The sequence below is a fragment of the Meles meles genome, chromosome 4, assembly GCF_922984935.1.
Source record: "Meles meles chromosome 4, mMelMel3.1 paternal haplotype, whole genome shotgun sequence".
Taxonomy (NCBI): Eukaryota; Metazoa; Chordata; class Mammalia; order Carnivora; family Mustelidae; genus Meles; species Meles meles.
In genome coordinates this window covers 116,942,976-116,963,221 of record NC_060069.1, presented here as the reverse complement: position 1 = coordinate 116,963,221, position 20,246 = coordinate 116,942,976, and positions in this window count along the sequence as shown.

The window sequence follows — 20,246 nt, the reverse complement described above, 5'->3', positions numbered from 1 at the left end:
AACTTGCATTCCCACCAAGAGTGCAAGAGGGTTCCCCTTTCTCCACATCCTCTCCAACACACGTTGTTTCCTGTCTTGCTAATTTCGGCCATTCTAACTGGTGTGAGGTGATATCTCAATGTGGTTTTAATTTGAATCTTCCTGAAAGCTAGTGATGATGAGCATTTTTTCATGTGTCTGATAGCCATTTGTATGTCTTCATTGGAGAAATGTCTGTTCATATCTTCTGCCCATGCTTTGATATGATTATCAGTTTTGTGTGTGTTGAGTTTGAGAAGTTCTTTATAGATCCTGGATATCAACCTGTTGTCTGTACTGTCATTTGCAAATATCTTCTCCCACTCTGTGGGTTGCGTTTTTATTTTGTTGACTGTTTCCTTTGCTGTGCAGAAGCTTTTGATCTTGATGAAGTCCCAAAAGTTCATTTTTGCTTTTGTTTCCTTTGCCTTTAGAGCCATATCTTGAAAGAAGTTGCTGTGGCTGTTATCGAAGAGGTTACTGCCTATGTTCTCCTCTAGGATTCTGATGGATTCCTGTCTCATGTTGAGGTCTTTTATCCATTTCAAGTTTATCTTTGTGTATGGTATAAGTGAAGGGTTGAGTTTCATTCTTCTACATATATAGCTGTCCTGTTTTCCCAGCACCAATTATTGAAGAGACTGCCTTTTTTCCACTGTATATTTTTTCCTTTTTTGTCAAACATTATTTGACCATAGAGTTGAGGGTCCATATCTGGACTCCCTATTATGTTCCACTGGTCTATGTGTTTTTATGCCAGTACTATAAGGGCCTGGTTGGCCAGAGGGAGTCATTTTTTGTTTCTGTAGTGTACTTAGATTGACCCACCCCTCCCAGAGGAACTTACTTGCAAAGCCTAGATACAAGGGCGGGTCAGGCCAGGTGAAGACATCCAATCAGTGGGGAGCACATATATCTACTAGGGCAAATTGAAATTCAATTGGCCACCTCTGTGTTACCTAGCAGGTTTTTTTTCTGTGTGGGGCAGACCTAGCATGAATGTGCACTTTTTTCTGTGTATTGCAATCCCATTGGCCACCTGTGTGTGGGATGGGCTCAACCACCTCTATAAAAGCTGGTCTGTGAGACTGCAGGGGGATTTAGCAAGAGGAGTCAGAGTAGCCGATATGGGAACCATTGGGAGCAGCCTCATCAGCCTCGCCACCCCGAGCAGCAGCACCAGCTGCAGCAGCAGCACCGCTGTGAGTGGCCTTGCTGCCCCAAGCAGCAGCACCAGCAGCAGCAGCACCGCCCCAAGCACCAGCACTAGCAGCAGCAGCAGCGCCACCGCGAGTGGCCTCGCCACCTCGAGCAGTGCCACTGCTGGGAGCAGCCTCTCAGGAGCCGACGGTGCAACCTCATCATTGGGAGTGGCCTCGGTGGGAGCAGCGCTGCCCGAGCATCATAAGCATTGCCGGGCAGCGGCCTTGCCAGCTGGGCAGCAGCCTCGCCAGGGAGCAATGCTGACAGAGTGTCATCATCTAGAAGCGGGAGTCATCAGGTAGCGGGAGTTGTTGGGTAAGGGAAGTAATCAGGGTTGGTATCCTGGTCGTCATCACCTCTTTATAAGAGACGGCCCCAACTGGTTGATTTGATTTTCAATGCTTGGCATTGCTGGGAGACTCGTTGGCTGCGGCCTCGTCCAGGGAGCAGCCTAGCCGGAAGCGGACAGTGGTACAGTGAGGGTGGGGCAGGGAGCCTTCAGGAGGGACCCCAGGCCAGGGAGGTGGTGGCCCCCAGAAAGACTCGGGCACCTACCGGTCAGTTTGGTTTCTAATGCATGGGGCCCAGGCACCTACTGGTCAGTTTGGTTTCTAATGCATGGGGCCTGGGAACCTACCGGTCAGTTTGGTTTCTAATGCATGGGGCCTGGGAACCTACCGGTCAGTTTGATTCCTGATGCATGGGGCCCGGGCACATACCGGTCAGTTTGGTTTCTAATGCATGGGGCCCAGGCACCTACTGGTCAGTTTGGTTTCTAATGCATGGGGCCTGGGAACCTACCGGTCAGTTTGGTTTCTAATGCATGGGGCCTGGGAACCTACCGGTCAGTTTGATTCCTGATGCATGGGGCCCGGGCACATACCGGTCAGTTTGGTTTCTGAAGCATGGTGCGAGATAAAGCTTTGCTTGATTTTCGCTTTGTGTCAGTCTCGTTCCTTTGATCACAGACCCTAAAAGTACCATGCTGTCTTGGTGATCACAGCTTTGTAGTAAAGCTTGAAATCAGGTAACATGATGCCACCAGTTTTGTTTTTCTTTTTCTACATTTCCTTAGCAATTCGGGGTGTCTTCTGATTCCATACAAATTTTAGGATTATTTGCTCCAGCTCTTTGAAAGATACCAGTGGAATTTGGATCAGAATGGCATTAAAAGTATAGATTGCTCTAGGCAGTATAGACATTTTTGCAATGTTTATTCTTCTGATCCAAGAGCATGGAATTGTCTTCCATCTTTTTGTATCTTCTTCAATTACTTTCATGAGTGTTCTGTAGTTCCTCAAGTACAGATACTTTACCTCTTTGGTTAGGTTTATTCCCAGGTATCTTATGGTTCTTGGTGCTATAGTAAATGGAATCGATTCTCTAATTTCCCTTTCTGTATTTTCATTGTTAGTGTATATGAAGCCACGATTTCTGTACATTGACTTTGTATCCTGCCATGTTACTGAATTGCTGTATGAGTTCTAGTAGTTTGGGGGTGGAGGCTTTGGGGTTTTCCATATAAAGAATCATGTCATCTGTGAAGAGAGAGAGTTTGACTTCTTCTTTGCCAATTTGGATAACTTTTATTTCTATTTGTTGTCTTATTGCCATTGCTAGGACTTCTAATACTATGTCGAACAAGAGTGATGAGAGTGGGCATCCTTGTCGTGTTCCTGATCTCAATGGGAAGGCTACAAGCTTTTTCCCATAGAGGATGATATTTGCTGTGGGTCTTTCATAGATAGATTTTATGAAGTTCAGGAATATTCCCTCTATACTTATACTTTGAAGCATTTTAATCAGGAACGGATGCTGGATTTTGTCAAATGCTTTTTCTGCATCAATTGAGAGGACAATGTGGTTCTTTTCTCTTCTCTTGTTGATTTGTTTTATCACAATGATTGATTTGTGAATGTTGAACCATCCTTGTAACCCAGGGATGAATCCCACCTGGTCATGGTGGATAATCTTTTGAATGTGCTTCTGGATCCTCTTTGCTAGGATCTTGTTGAGAATCTTAGCATCCATATTCATCAGTGATATTGGTCTGAAATTCTCCTTTTTGGTAGGGTCTTTGCCTGGTTTGGGGATCAGCGTAATGCTGGCTTCATAAAAAGAGTCTGGAAGTTTTCCTTCTGCTTCAATTTTTTGGAACAGCTTCAGGAGAATTGGTGTTATTTCTTCTTTGAAAGTTTGGTAGAATTCCCCAGGGAATCCGTCAGGTCCTGGGCTCTTGTTTTTTTGGGAGATTTTTGATCACTGCTTCAATCTCGTTACTAGATATCAGTCTATTCAGGTTGTCAATTTCTTCCTGGTTCAATTTTGGGAGTTTGTAGTTTTCCAGGAATGCATCCATTTCATCTAGGTTACTTAGCTTATGGGCATATAACTGTTGGTAATACTTTCTGATGATTGTTTCTATTTCCTTGGTGTTAGTTGTGATCTCTCCCTTTTCATTCATAATTTTATTAATTTGGGATTTCTCTCTTTTCTTTTAGATTAGTATGGCCAGGGGTTTATCGATCTTATTGATTCTTTCAAAAAACCAGCTTCTAGTTTCATTGATACATTCTACTGTATCTCTCATTTCTACCTCATTGATCTATGCTCTAATCTTGATTATTTCCCTTCTTGCTTGTGGAGTTGGTTTAATTTGTTGATTCTCCAGTTCTTTAAGGTGTATAGAGAGCTGGTGTATTCTGGATTTTTCAGTTTTTTTGAGGGAGGCTTGGATGGCTATGTATTTCCCCCTTAGAACCGCCTTTGCTGTATCCCATAAATTTTGGACAGTAGTGTCTTCATTCTCATTGGTTTCCATGAATTGTTTAAGTTCTTCTTTGATCTCCTGGTTGATCCAAGCATTCTTAAGGAAGGTGGTCTTTTCCTTCCAGGTGTTTGTGTTCCTTCCAAACTTTTCTTTGTGATTCGCTCAGCATAATCTCTTCCAGTCCTGTCCATGTTGCTACAAAATTTGGGTATTCATCCTTTCTGATGGAGGCATAATACTCCATTGTGTATATGGACCACATCTTCCTTATCCATTCATCTGTTGAAGGGCATCTTGGTTCTTTCCACAGTTTGGCGACCATGGCCATTGCTGCTATAAACATTGGGGTACAGATGGCCCTTCTTTTCACTACATCTGTATCTTTGGGGTAAATACCAAGCAGTGCAATTGCAGGGTCATAGGCAAGCTCTATTCTTAATTTCTTCAGGAATCTCCACACTGTTCTCCAAAGTGGCTGCACCAACTTGCATTCCCACCAACAGCGTAAGAGGGTTCCCCTTTCTCTACATCCTCTCCAACACACATTGTTTCCTGTCTTGCTAATTTTCGCCATTCTAACTAGTGTCAGGTGGTATCTCAATGTGGTTTTAATTTGAATCTCCCTGATGGCTAGTGATGATGAGCAGTTTTTCATGTGTCTGATAGCCATTTGTATGTCTTCATTGGAGAAGTGTCTGTTCATATCATCTGCCCATTTTTTGATATGATTATCTGTTTTGTGTGTGTTGAGTTTGAGGAGTTCTTTATAGATCCTGGATATCAACCTTTTGTCTGTACTGTCATTTGCAAATATCGTCTCCCATTCGGTGGGTTGTCTTTTGGCTTTGTTAACTGTTTCCTTTGCTGTGCAGAATCTTTTGGTCTTGATGAAGTCCCAAAAGTTCATTTTTGCTTTTATATCCTTTGCCTTTGGAGACATATCTTGAAAGAAGTTGCTGCGCCTCATGATTGTTTTTAATTTTTGTTGTTGTTGTTGTTAAATCCAGTATATGATTGCTCTCAAAGGCAGTTTATGTTTTATGTTAATTTTCTGATGGATGGGTTACATTTTTTGCTTTTTTAAAATTTGTTTATTTAAAGCATAACAGTGTTCATTCTTTTGGCCTCACATCCAGTGCTCCATGCTGTACGTGTGTTCCCTATTACCCACCACCTGCTTCCTCAACTTCCCACACCCCCACCCCTTCAAAACCCTCTGGTTGGTTTTCAGAGTCCATAGTCTCTCATGGTTCAATTCCCCTTCCAGTTTCCCTCAACTCCCTCTCCTCTCCATCTCCCCATGTCCTCCATGTTCTTTGTTATGCTCCACAAATAAGTGAGACCATAGGATACTTGACTCTCTCTGCTTGACTTATTTCACTCAGCATAATCTCTTCCAGTCCCGTCCATATTGCTACAAAAGTTGGGTATTCGTCCTTTCTGATGGAGGCATAATACTCCATTGTGTATATGTACCACATCTTCCTTATCCATTCATCCATTGAATGGCATCTTGGTTCTTTCCACAGTTTGGCGACTGTAGCCATTGCTGCAATAAACATTGGGGTACAGATGGCCCTTCTTTTCACTACATCTGTATCTCTGGGGTAAATACCCAGTAGTGCAATTGCAAGGTCATAGGGAAGCTCTATTCTTAATTTCTTCAGGAATCTCCACACTGTTCTCCAAAGTGGCTGCACTAACTTGCATTCCCACCAACAGTGTAAGAGGGTTCCATTTACTTCACATCCTCTCCAACACATGTTGTATCCTGTCTTGCTAATTTTGGCCCTTCTAACTGGTGTCTGGTGGTATCTCAATGTGGTTTTAATTTGTATCTCTCTGATGGCTAGTGATGATGAACATTTTTTCATGTGTCTAATACCCATTTGTATGTCTTCATTGGAGAAGTGTCTGTTCATATTTTCTGCCCGTTTTTTGATATGATTATCTACTTTGTGTGTGTTGAGTTTGAGAAGTTCTTTATAGATCCTGGATATCGACCTTTTGTCTGTACTGTCATTTGCAAATATCTTCTCCCATTCCGTGGGTTGTCTTTTTGTTTTGTTGACCTTTTCCTTTGCTGTGCAGAAGCTTTTGATCTTGATGAAGTCCCAAAAGTTCATTTTCGCTTTTGTTTCCTTGGGCTTTGGAGACATATCTTGAAAGAAGTTGCTGTGGCTGATATCGAGGAGCTTACTGCCTATGTTCTCCTTTAGGATTCTGATAGATTCCTGTCTCACGTTGAGGTCCTTTATCCATTTCGAGTTTATCTTTGTGTATGGTGTAAAACAATGGTCGAGTTTCATTATTCTACATATCGCTGTCCAGTTTTCCCAGCACCATTTATTGAAGAGACTGTCTTTCTTCCATTGTATATTTTTCCCTTTTTTTTTGGAAGATTATTTGACCACAGAGTTGAGGGCCCATATCTGGGCTCTCCACTCTGTTCCACTGGTCTATGTGTCTGTATTTATGCCTGTACCACACTGTCTTGGTGATCACAGCTTTGTAGTAAAGCTTGAAATCGGGTAACGTGATGCCGCCAGTTTTGTTTTTGTTTTTCAACATTTCCTTAGCAATTCAGGGTCTCTTCTGATTCCATACAAATTTTAGGATTATTTGCTCCAGCTCTTTGAAAAATACCAGTGGAATCTTGATCGGAATGGCATTAAAAGTATAGATTGCTCTAGGCAGTATAGACATTTTAACAATGTTTATTCTTCCAATCCAAGAGCATGGAACAGTCTTCCATCTTTTTGTATCTTTTTCAATTTCTTTCATGAGTGTTCTGTAGTTCTTCAAGTACAGGTCCTTTACCACTTTGGTTAGGTTTATTCCCAGGTATCTTATGGTTCTTGGTGCTATAGTAAATGGAATTGATTCTCTAATTTCCCTTTCTGTATTTTCATTGTTAATGTATATGAAGCCACTGATTTCTGTACATTGACTTTGTATCCTGCCACGTTACTGAAAATTGCTGTATGAGTTCTCATAGTTTGGGGGTGGAGTCTTTTGGGTTTTCCATATAAGGAATCATGTCATCTGCAGAGAGAGAGAGTTTGACTTCTTCCTTGCCAATTTGGATACCTTTTATTTCTCTTTGTTGTCTGATTGCCGTTGCTAGGACATCTAATACTATGTTGACCAAGAGTGGTGAGAGTGGGCATCCTTTTCGTGTTCCTGATCTCAGCGGGAAGGCTGCAAGCTTTTTCCCATTGAGGATGATATTTTCTGTGGGTCTTTCATAGATAGATTTTATGAAGTTCAGAAATGTTCCCTCTATCCCTATATTTTGAAGAGTTTTCATCAGGAATGGATGCTGGATTTTGTCAAATGCTTTTTCTGCATCAATTGAGAGGACCATGTGGTTCTTTTCTCTTCTCTTATTGATTTGTTCTATCACATTGATTGATTTGCGAAAAGTTCAGAAGGAACTCAAACACCTGGAAGCTAAAGACCACCTTGCTTAAGAATGCTTGGATCAACCAGGAGATCAAAGATGAACTTAAACAATTCATGGAAACCAATGAGAATGAAGACACTTCGGTCCAAAACCTATGGGATACAGCAAAGGCGGTTCTAAGGGGGAAATACATAGCCATCCAAGACTCCCTCAAAAAAATTGAAAAATCCAGAATACACCAGCTGTCTCTACACCTTAAAGAACTGGAAAATCAACAACAAATCAAACCAACTCCACATGCAAGAAGGGAAATAATCAAGATTAGAGCATAGATCAATGAGGTAGAAATGAGAGATACAGTAGAATGTATCAATGAAACTAGAAGCTGGTTTTTTGAAAGAATCAATAAGATCGATAAACTATTGGCCACACTATTCCAAAAGAAAAGAGAGAAAGCCCAAATTAATAAAATTATGAATGAAAAGGGAGAGATCACAACTAACACCAAGGAAATAGAAACAATCATCAGAAATGATTACCAACAGTTATATGCCAATAAGCTAAGCAACCTAGATGAAATGGATGCATTCCTGGAAAGCTACAAACTCCCAAAATTGAACCAGGAAGAAATTGACAACCTGAATAGACGATATCTAGTAATGAGATTGAAGCAGTGATCAAAAACCTCCCAAAAAAAACAAGAGCCCAGGACCTGACGGATTCCCTGGGGAATTCTACAAAACTTTCAAAGAAGAAATAACACCAATTCTCCTGAAGCTGTTCCAAAAAATTGAAGCAGAAGGAAAACTTCCAGACTCTTTTTATGAAGCCAGCATTACCCTGATCCCCAAACCAGGCAAAGACCCTACCAAAAAGGAGAATTTCAGACCAATATCACTGATGAATATGGATGCTAAGATTCTCAACAAGATCCTAGCAAACAGGATCCAGCAGCACATTCAAAAGATTATCCACCATGACCAGGTGGGATTCATCCCTGGGTTGCAAGGTTGGTTCAACATTCAAATTTTTGCTTTTATCATGACTTTCTGTTGTGGAGAACTGGGAATTTAAGATAATATATTGTAGTAATCTGGATACTCATTCATCCTTGGGTCTTGTTATATTTTTGTTTGTTCAGTGACTTGGTGGAGAGAGAGAGAGAGAGAGATAGAATGTGTGTGTGTGTGTGTGTGTGTGTGTGTGTGTGTGTGTGTGTGTGTGTGTGAAGTCCATTTCCACTGCAGTGTAAAGCCTCTGCAGCTGCCGTTCAGATGATGCAGCATGCACACAGTCTCTTGGGATGACCATGGCTTTATCAGAAGTCCTCTTATCTCCTTGTTTTAACACATCCAGTTCGTAGGCCCCATGAACTCCTAGCAACAGCATGAGCGTGCTCTCTCTCTATTTAATACTTTGGGGAATAAGTTGTTCCACATCCATAAGCCTTTGAAATTGGGCCCCTTTGAAGCATGGTTTTTGAGGTAATGCTTGAACGTTTTTCTGACTCAAGGCAAGCCCTTCCTTATTTTCCCCCATGCTGTATTTTTTTCTAGGTAAACTAGCTGGATGTTACACAAATAGTTCCACCATTCTCCCATTAATCATCTTTTGCCAAGAGAATCACTTTCTTTGAGGGATCCTTTGTAGGTCCCTGTTCTTAACACCTTTCTTCCCTTTGGGGTAAAATATCTAAGATTCAACTTTTAGACATGGGAGTAGTGAGAGTGACCCACTTCCCTCTATGTGATACCCCTGATATAGAAACCATAACTAAGATAGAGTCTCTATCTTAAGCATGTGTACAGGGTAGAAGGGATCCCCAAACTCTTGATCACAATTGCCAAGAATTTAACTTCCACAATACATAGCAGCAAAGAGGTGAGAAAAGCTGTTGGATGTGGCTCTCCTGGGATGTAACACAGGCAACTACTAGGAGGTAGAGGGGATGTGGGGAGGGAGTATTGTGTTCTTGTCTGCACCTGAATAAAGTGGACCTTTCCTCACTCTGAGCTGGTAAGGCACAGGTTGGGATTCGAATGCTGTAGATTCTCATTGTTCTTACCAAATTTTAATACATTTTCTTTCTCTTTTTTTTCAATTTTAATTTTTCTTTATTTAAATTTATTTATTTTTATTTGTTTATTTACAGCATAACAGTGTTCATTGTTTTGGCATCACACCCAGTGCTCCATGCAGTAGGTGCCCTCCCTATTACCCACCACCTGGTTCCTCAACCTCCCAACCCCCCCACCCCCCCCGCCGCCCCTTCATAACCCTCTAGTTGTTTTTCAGAGTCCATAGTCTCTCATGGTTCATCTCCCCTTCCAGTTTCCCTCAACTCCCTCTCCTCTCCATCTCCCCATGTCCTCCATGTTATTTGTTATGCTCCACAAATAAGTGAGACCATATGATACTTGACTCTCTCTGCTTGACTTATTTCGCTCAGCATAAGTTATGCTGAGCGAAATACATTTTCTTTTTTAAAATATTTTATTTATTCGACAGAGAGGAATCTCAAATAGGCAGAGAAGCAGGCAGAGAGAGAGGAGGAAGCAGGCATCCTGCAGAGCAGAGAGCCTGATGCAGGGCTTGATCGCAGGATGCTGGGATCATGACCTGAGCCAAAGGCAGAGGCTTTAACCCACTGAGCCACCCAGGTGCCCCTTTAATACATTTTCTTGAATGAATGTTTCATTCGCTGCATACACTAGCACAATTTCCTGCCAGAGAGTTTTTTATTCTTTCTTTCATTCTTTTTTTTTTAAGAAGACATAAATACCCACAGCCAGGAGCATCATCCACTTGGTGCCCAAAAGACCTGTGGGCAGTGGGAGGGATGCAGACACCATTAGCTTGCCCAGACTGCTATGGCCTGAAATCAAAGTGGCCACAGATCCAGGTTCCAGCTCATGAGGAAATGTGAGGTTTGCAGCAATCCCTGATCTGGGAATCAGGATCCCTAAGATGGAACAGCATAGATATGGACTCACTGGTCACTGGTGCTCTCAGGTTAGTCCTGTCCTCACAAAACTTCAGCTTTCACAGCTTATTGTGGGCAAAGACCCCAAAGCACATGCCTTTCAAGGCCTCTGATGAGCACAGTCCTGTAGAGCAAAGCAGCAGTAGGCGCCATGTTGATCTCCATCCTCATCTTGCTGTTGATGTCAGGCAACCCATGTTGCCATGCTTCACCTGAAGGTAGTTCTCATCATAGTGCAGGCTCAGCTGCATCTGATGGGGGGCCCAGGGGGAAAACCAGAGATCAGTACAGCCCCCTCACTGATTGCAAGCACGTTCTTGAGCAGGCAGAGGCACTTGCAGGTGTATTAGGGGCTCTCTTCTTCCTTCTCCTTGTACATGGGGGTGTGCACCCACCAGCTCATCCATAGGAACCCAAGGCTCATGCAGTACCCCAAGCCAGTCCTTCTCACCCCCGGTTGCACCTTGGGCCCTGTGACTTGGTCCTGTGTCAGCACCGCCTCCATGTTCTGAACCCACCAGAACACTAACACAGCTGCCCCCACTTCCCAAAGATTTTAAATCATGCTTTTTAACACAAAATTGTCACCATGTATGCTGTTCTGTTGGGAACTGGGCCATGGAATTTCCCATGCTGCCATTCAGAAGTGGACCTAAGCTATGGCTTTCTAAGAAATATTCTCATCAACTTGAAAATGTTGCCATTCTTACCCTAGGTTATTGACTGGTTTTTACTCTGCTCTAATTTTCCCAATGTTTCACTGCATCTCAATCCAGGTTCTGTCACTTACGAAATGTGGCATGTTGGGCAAGCTCATCCTTGCTCTTAATTATAAGTATTCATTAAATATTTAATGTACTTATTCAAGATCTCTTTATCTCCCTAAAACTTCAAAGTTTTTTTTTCTTTGTTTATTTATAGCATAACAGTGTTCATTCTTTTGGCATCACACCCAGTGCTCCATGCAGTACAGGCCCTCCCTATTACCCACCACCTTGTTGCTCAACTTCCCACCCCCCCCTTCAAAACCCTCTGGTTGTTTTTCAGAGTCCATAGTCTCTCATGGTTCATATCCCCTTCCAGTTTCCCTCAACTCCCTCTCCTCTCCATCTCCCCATGTCCTCCATGTTCTTTGTTATGCTCCACAAATAAGTGAGACCATACGATACTTGACTCTCTCTGCTTGACTTATTTCGCTCAGCATAATCTCTTCCAGTCCCGTCCATGTTGCTACAAAAGTTGGGTATTCATCCTTTCTGATGGAGGCATAATACTCCATTGTGTATATGGACCACATCTTCCTTATCCATTCATCCGTTGAAGGGCATCTTGGTTCTTTCCACAGATTGGCGACCGTAGCCATTGCTGCAATAAACATTGGAGTACAGATGGCCCTTCTTTTCACTACATCTGTATCTTTGGGGTAAATACCCAGCAGTGCAGATAAAGAGTCATATTGATATGAATACAATGATAGTAGGAGAACTCAATACGCCTCTCTCAGAAATAGACAGATCATTGAAGCAGAAAATTAATAAAGAAATAAGAGCATTGAAACACACATTGGACCAGATGGACCTCATAGACATATACAGAACATTCCACCCTAAAACAACAGAATACTCATTCTTCTCAAGTGCACATGGAACCTTCTCCAAATAGACCACATACTGGGTCACAAAGCAGGACTCAACCGATACTAAAAGACTGACATTATTCCCTGCATATTCTCAGATCACAATGCTTGGAAACTGGAACTCAATCACAAGAAAAAGTTCAGAAGGAACTCAAACACCTGGAAGCTAAAGACCACCTTGCTTTAGAATGCTTGGATCAACCAGCAGATCAAAGATGAACTTAAACAATTCATGGAAACCAATGAGAATGAAGACACTTTGGTCCAAAACCTATGGGATACAGCAAAGGCGGTTCTAAGAGGGAAATATATAGCCATCCAAGACTCCCTCAAAAAAATTGAAAAATCCAGAATACACCAGCTGTCTTTACACCTTAAAGAATTGGAGAATCAACAACAAATCAAACCAACTCCACATACAAGAAGGGAAATAATCAAGATTAGAGCAGATATCAATGAGGAGGAAACGAGAGATACAGTAAAACGTATCAATGAAACTAGAAGCTGGTTTTTTGAAAGAATCAACAAGATCGATAAACCACTGGCCACACTAATCCAAAAGAAAAGAGAGAAAGCCCAAATTAATAAAATTATGAATGAAAAGGGAGAGATCACAACTAACACCAAGGAAATAGAAACAATCATCAGAAACTATTACCAACAGTTATATGCCCATAAGCTAAGCAACCTAGATGAAATGGATGCATTCCTGGAAAACTATACACTCCCAAAATTGAACCAGGAAGAAATTGACAACCTGAATAGACTGATGTCTAGTAACGAGATGGAAGCAGTGATCAAAAACCTCCCAAAAAAACAAAAGCCCAGGACCTGACGGATTCCCTGGGGAATTCTACCAAACTTTCAAGAAGAAATAACACCAATTCTCCTGAAGCTGTTCCAAAAAATTGAAGCAGAAGGAAAACTTCCAGACTCTTTTTATGAAGCCAGCATTACGCTGATCCCCAAACCAGGCAAAGACCCTACCAAAAAGGAGAATTTCAGACCAATATCACTGATGAATATGGATGCTAAGATTCTCAACAAGATCCTAGCAAACAGGATCCAGCAGCACATTAAAAAGATTATCCACCATGACCAGGTGGGATTCATCCCTGGGTGACAAGGTTGGTTCAACATTCACAAATCAATCAATGTGATAGAACTTCAAAGTTTTTAATGAAGAAATATCAATTCTCACTGCACTTTCATATCATTTATCTGTCCTTTGGTTAGACATGTCTGAACTTTTAAATATGTTTATGTTGCTATTTGTTGATATTTAAAAATGACTTTTTAAAATTTATTTGACACAGAGAGAGAGCATGAGTAGGGGTGAGGGGCAGAAGGAGAGGGAGAAGCAGACTTCCCCCTGAGCAGGGACCCTGACAAAGGACTAGAACCCAGGACCTTGGGTTCATGACCAGAGGCCAAACCAGATAGTTAACCAACTGAGCCAACCAAGGGCCCTTTATTTATACCTTTTGATACTAATGTAGGGAACCAAAGGGCACATGCACCCAAATGTTTAGAGCACAATGTCCACAATAACCAAACTATGTAAAGAACCTAAAAGTCCATGAACTCATGAATGGATAAAGAAGATGTAGTATATATATATTACATATTGTGTGTATATATATACATATATATATATATGTATATATATACACACACATATATATTTATGTGTGTATGTATATATACACAATAGAATACTATGCATCATCAAAAATTGAAATCTTAAAAAAAAAAAAATTGAAATCTTGCCATTTGAAATGGCCTGGATGGAACTGGAGGATATTATGCTAAGTGAAACAAGTCAATCAGAGAAAGACAATTATCACATAATCTCTCTGACATGAGGAATTTGAGAGGCAGACAGAGGGCCTTAGTGGGTGGGGGAGGGATGAAACAAGATGGGATCTGGAGGGACACAAAACATAAAAGACTTTCAGTCTCACAAAACAAACTGAGGGTTCTGGGGGGTGTGAGGGGAGGGATAGGGTGGCTGGATTATGGACACTGGGGAGGGTATGTGCTATGGTGACTGTTCTGAAATGTGTAAGCCTGATGATTCACAGACCTGTACACTTGGGGCAAATAATACATTTTATGTTAGTAAAAAAAGTATATGTACACCAGAATGGTTTGAAATATCTTCTCTAGTGAAGCCATGAGTAGACAAATGATAGTTGAAAACACAAGAGTAGGTGAGATAATAGGGGGAAAAGTCTAGAATGAAAGAAGAGGGAGGTCAAGGATACAATCAGAAAGAAGCATCATTCAGGGCAAAGGTGGAAACATGACCTAGTGTGAAACACTGAGATGCAGCAGTCAAGAAGATAGAAGCAGAGAGGGTTACCATAAGAAGACACAGAGGACTTTAATAGTACCAATCACTACACTTGGTTAGGAAAATGATTAAATATTCTTTACCATTGGTATTTAAAGTAAGCTGTGGCCTTGGAGAGAGGTTTTAGTGAATTGGTAGAAGAGAGAAAATATGCAAAGAAATCAAATAGGACAATTTCCAATCCCTTTTCATATTCTTTTTATGTTAACTGTTGTGTCTCCTTGTATCATTTATGAATAACCTTGAACCTTTTCAGATTACTATCCTTTTTTTAAAAAAAAATTTTGTTCTAAGCTTTTGATCTTGATGAAATACCAATAGTTCATTTTTGCCCTTTCTTCCCTTGCCTTTGCCGTTGTTCCTAGGAAGATGTTGCTACGGCTGAGGTCGAAGAGGTTGTTGCCTGCATTCTCCTCAAAGATTTTGATGGATTCCTTTCTCACATTGAGGTCCTTCATCCATTTGGAATCTATTTTCGTGTGTGGTGTAAGGAAGTGGTCCAATTTCATTTTTCTGCATGTGGCTGTCCAATTTATTCTGCACCATTTATTGAAGAGGCTGTCTTTTTTCCATTGGACATTCTTTCCTGCTTTGTCGAAGATTAGTTGACCATAGAGTTGAGGTTTGATTTCTGGGCTCTCTATTCTGTTCCACTGATCTATGAGTCTGTTTTTGTGCCAGTACCATGTTATCTTGATGATGACAGCTTTGTAATAGAGCTTGAAGTCCGGAATTGTGATACCACCAACTTTGGCTTTCTTTTTCAATATTCCTTTGGCTATTTGAGGTCTTTTCTGGTTCCATATAAATTTGAGGATTATTTGTTCCATTTCTTTGAAAAAAATGGATGGTATTTTGATAGGGATTGCATTAAATGTGTAGATTGCACAGCAAAGGAAACAGTTAACAAAACCAAAAGACAACTGACAGAATGGGAGAAGATATTTGCAAACGACATATCAGATAAAGGGCTAGTATCCAAAATCTATAAGGAACTTAGCAAACTCAACACCCAAAGAACAAACAATCCAATCAAGAAATGGGCAGAGGACATGAACAGACATTTCTGCAAAGAAGACATCCAGATGGCCAACAGACACATGAAAAAGTGCTCCACGTCACTCGGCATCAGGGAAATACAAATCAAAACCACAATGAGATATCACCTCACACCAGTCAGAATGGCTAAAATTAACAAGTCAGGAAATGACAGATGCTGGCGAGGATGCGGAGAAAGGGGAACCCTCCTCCACTGTTGGTGGGAATGCAAGCTGGTGCAACCACTCTGGAAAACAGCATGGAGGTTCCTCAAAAAGTTGAAAATAGAACTACCCTATGACCCAGCAATTGCACTACTGGGTATTTACCCTAAAGATACAGACGTAGTGATCCGAAGGGGCATGTGTACCCGAATGTTTATAGCAGCAATGTCTACAATAGCCAAACTATGGAAAGAACCTAGATGTCCATCAACAGATGAATGGATAAAGAAGATGTGGTATATATATGTGGTATATATACACAATGGAATACTATGCAGCCATCAAAAGAAATGAAATCTTGCCATTTGCGATGACGTAGATGGAACTAGAGCGTATCACGCTTAGTGAAATAAGTCAATCGGAGAAAGACAACTATCCTATGATCTCCCTGATATGAGGACATGGAGAAGCAACATGGGGGGTTAGGGAGATAGGAGAAGAATAAATGAAACAAGATGGGATTGGGAGGGAGACAAACCATAAATGACTCTTAATCTCACAAAACGAACTGGGGGTTGCTGGGGGGAGGTGGGATTGGGAGAGGGGGAGGGGGCTATGGACATTGGGGAGGTGAGGCGAACCATCAGAGACTATGGACTCTGAAAAACAACCTGAGGGTTTTGAAGGGTCAGGGGTGGGAGGTTGGGGGAACAGGTGGTGGGTAATAGGGAGGGCACGTTTTGCATGGAGCACTGGGTATTGTGCAAAAACAATGAATACTCTTATGCTGAAAAAAATAAATAAAATGGGAAAAAAATTTTTTTGTTCTGTCTCTATTAAGACTCTAGGCTTTTATACATGGTTCCCTCAGTCTACTGCTTTTCCTCATGTTCTTCCCCAATTCTTATCCTGCTTATCCTGTAAAGTTATCTGAAATTATACTTCCACTGGGGAACATTTCTTTCTTCATCCAGGTTGCTATTCAATTCCCTCACTATATTTTACATAACATAATCTTTTATATTACAGCCTAAAATGCACACTGGTTAGCAATGTAAGTGCCTTTCTTTCTGCCCATTAGATTATGAGCATCTTGTCAGAAGCCATATATTAAAAACTAGGAAGTTATCCCCATCATTTTCACATCCTGTGCACACGATTTCCATTGTCTTTTCCAATACCCCGCATATTGAAAGTACCTGATAAAAGTTAAACAGTATGGTAATGTTAGCAGTTAATGCGGCAGGATCTAGCTCCGCTTGTAGTCAGTTTCTCAGAAAGATGCATGGCATGATTGGTGACTTAATATGCAGTCAAGACTTTTACCAATCAAGACACATATGAGCCACACTTGATAGGGTGGTGAATGCATTATAAAATCAGTGAAGCATCATGGAAACCAGGAAAAGAAAGAACCAATTTTAGTTCAAGGATGAGTAGTACTGAGATGGAAGGAAAGAGAGAAGGAGTTTTAGATGAGGGAAACATTGAAAGTGAATTATTTGAAGCAACTGCCCAGAAGGGCCATGAAGGAATGCACATGGCCAAGTGCTCTGATGTAAGAGGAAGAAAGGAAAGAGATAGATAAGACACAAGTTGACTGTGGAGCATCTGGAATACCAAAATAAGAAAAATGGATTTGGGGGTGCCTGGGTGGCTCAGTCAGTTAAGCGTTTGCCTTCAGCTTGGGTAATGATCTTGGAGTCCTGGAATCAAGCCCCAGAGCCACATGTCCCACTCTCTGCTCAGCAGAGAATTGGCTTCTCTCTCTCCTTCTCCTTCTACCCCACATCCACTCCTTCTTTCTCTCTCTTACTCTCTTTCAATAAATAAGCAAAATCCAAAAAAAAAAAACTAAAACATATTTTAAGAAACACTTAAAAAAGAAGAAAAAAGGATTTGGTTTGAAACTAATTAAAGACCATTTCAAATTCTTGAGCAGGAGACTATCATCTTTTTGCTCGTTCACCATACATTTGTTAAACACTACAAAGTACCAATGTTCAAGGTGTTAGGAATGAAGGAATGAACGTAACAGAGAAATTGTTTCCCTCTTATATATATAGCTAATTGTAGCAGTAGGCAGCAAGTGATGGATTGTAGACATACTCTACGACATACATTATTTTTATTAAATTAAATTTTATTAAATACACAGTATATTTACACGATAAGTGGAGTAAAGGGTGAAAACAGGGTTAGAAAGTAAAGGAATTGGTGTAACTGAAAAGAACAGAGATTAACTCAGTAAATCCCATATGCGGCTAAAGGGTAACAGCAAAGTTCCCATGAGGATTTTGCAATACATGGGAACATAAAATCAGAGTGAAGGAGTTGAGACTAGCTAACACTACCACAACTTCTGTTCTCCTCTCTAAATGCTAATCATCTTTCATAAACCCTATTATTTTCTCCAGTAACTTTCTAAACCAACCTGAGAGTCCCTTTAGTGCGTTTTACACTTTATGCACAGGTAAAGAGCAGAATTCTAGAAATGATGTCAGTTACATAAGAATCAGCAAGATGATCATCAAATGACTTAGTGACTTTAGCAAAGGTCATTTACTTTAACCTCATTTCTCACAGGTCATCTTTAATTTATGTCACAGAGTTAATATGTTTTGGGAACTGAATCTCCCCATAGAAATACACTGATGTCATTCTAGGGAAGTCCCATAAGCATTTGATGGAAAGCTTATTTTGCATTGTGAGGAACATAATTATTGACACTGAACTATTAGTAGCCTTCCAGATTTTCAACCTTTTAATCCCAAATGTTTCTGAGACAAAAACTTAGTCCTGAAATTATATGAGACTTAACATCACACACACACACACACACACAAAGCAATGTGATGTTATAAAACTCTTCTCAGAGCATTCAGACAAAGGAAGTATTCAGATATATCTTTACCTAACTGTTAGTGTCCGTAAGTATTGCTTTATCTGAATTATTTAGCATTTTTTAATTGTTCTCAGGCTTCAACTTCTCACCTTTCTAGGTCTTCCAACAGCTGGAGACTATTGCAAAATAACATGAGATTTGAACTCAGTTCCTGCTGACCTTTTCTGATTATAAAGTAGATTTTCAAAACATACAGGTAAGAGTGCAGCTTAATTCTGTTACATAATTCAGGCAAGTACATTGAAAGTTATTTCTAACATAGCTGAATAATTAAATGGCTTATCTTTAGCACTTTAAAACAAGAAAGTGAAATGTTCAGCCTGTGCTTTTATTTTGATGTTTTGAGTATGGAAAAATAAACCCATTTTGACCATAGAATTTATGTAATTAGATGCATTGGTCAAAATATCCTAACGGATCTATAAGTAATAATAGAAAATAGTCTTTGAGGCAAAACAAAATTTGTTCTCAAAAATCATATTTATTTTTAAGATTTTTTTAATTTATTCATTTGAGAGAGAGAAACAGAGAGACAGAGAGAACTCAAGTAGAGGGAGAGGCAGAGGGAGAGGAACAAGAATTCCCACTGAGCTGGGAGCCAGACAGAGGGCTCAGTCCCAAAACCTGGAGAATCATGATCTGAACCAAAGGAAGATGTTTAAATACCTTAGCCATCCAGGCAAGCCATCTCAAAAATCAAATTAAGATTTAAGATTTTTCTCTTTCTCTAAGTGTTATAAGACTAAAATATACAGGCAAGCTTATTTTTATTAGCTTTAAACTACTGTGATATACTTCAGCAAATATTACATAAGCTTCTTAGGAAGCAGGAAAATACTAGCTGGGTAACTTCCAATAAGAGAATGATACATAAGATTTTTAATGATAAATTTCCAAGAATTTCCTTTGTAGCCTATTCTTCAAAACTAGCAGTCTCAATTTCTGGAGACCAAAGAGGTCACTAAGGATCAGTGACAGTATACTGAAAACAAGTTCACTTATCTCGGGTCTTTGAAGCTAGGATTGGAATCAATACCCCCTCCCCCATAGCATTAAATAACTCTTATGAGAAGTAAAAGTCATAGCTGAACTCAAATGTCTACAATTCTAATAAATAATCTGTACATGCATATTCTTTCTTTTAAAGTCATGTGTATTATACATAAGCAACTGTAGATTGTTTTGGGTATATAGGATATGCTTGAGGGCGCAAGAAGTGACAATCAGTGTGGTCTGGGGCATTTAGTTAAAGCTTTCTTAAGGAGCATTACATATAAACTATGCATTACATAAAGATGCAAAGGATTTAGAGATCTGGGCAAAAATCAACAGGAATGATGGCATGGACAAAAATCAGTTTTTATGGAAATGGATCTAATACCGGGTACAGGGATGAGAGTGGTGAAAATATATATATACATATTCCCTTGGACATCCCAAGGAATTTTCTCTAAAGATGAAAGTCCTATTCTTAAACTTTTGTGATCTTCATACAATCTCTAAGGTATAAATTTAACATATCTGCTATATGCTCTTTTCAAGCATTCTTTCCACTGGAAGAGTATATGAAACATTTTTACTCAGTATAAAAAAGAATTGTGTATACATAAAAAAACTGATATTAAATTTAGTTTAAGGATCTTTAATACAAAAACTGACACTGATTTTTTTTGTCAACAATAAGACAAATATGAGAATACTGGATTTCTACAATATTCATACGTGAATTCATAAAGACAAACCTTTTCCTCTGTAAGCATTCTTCTT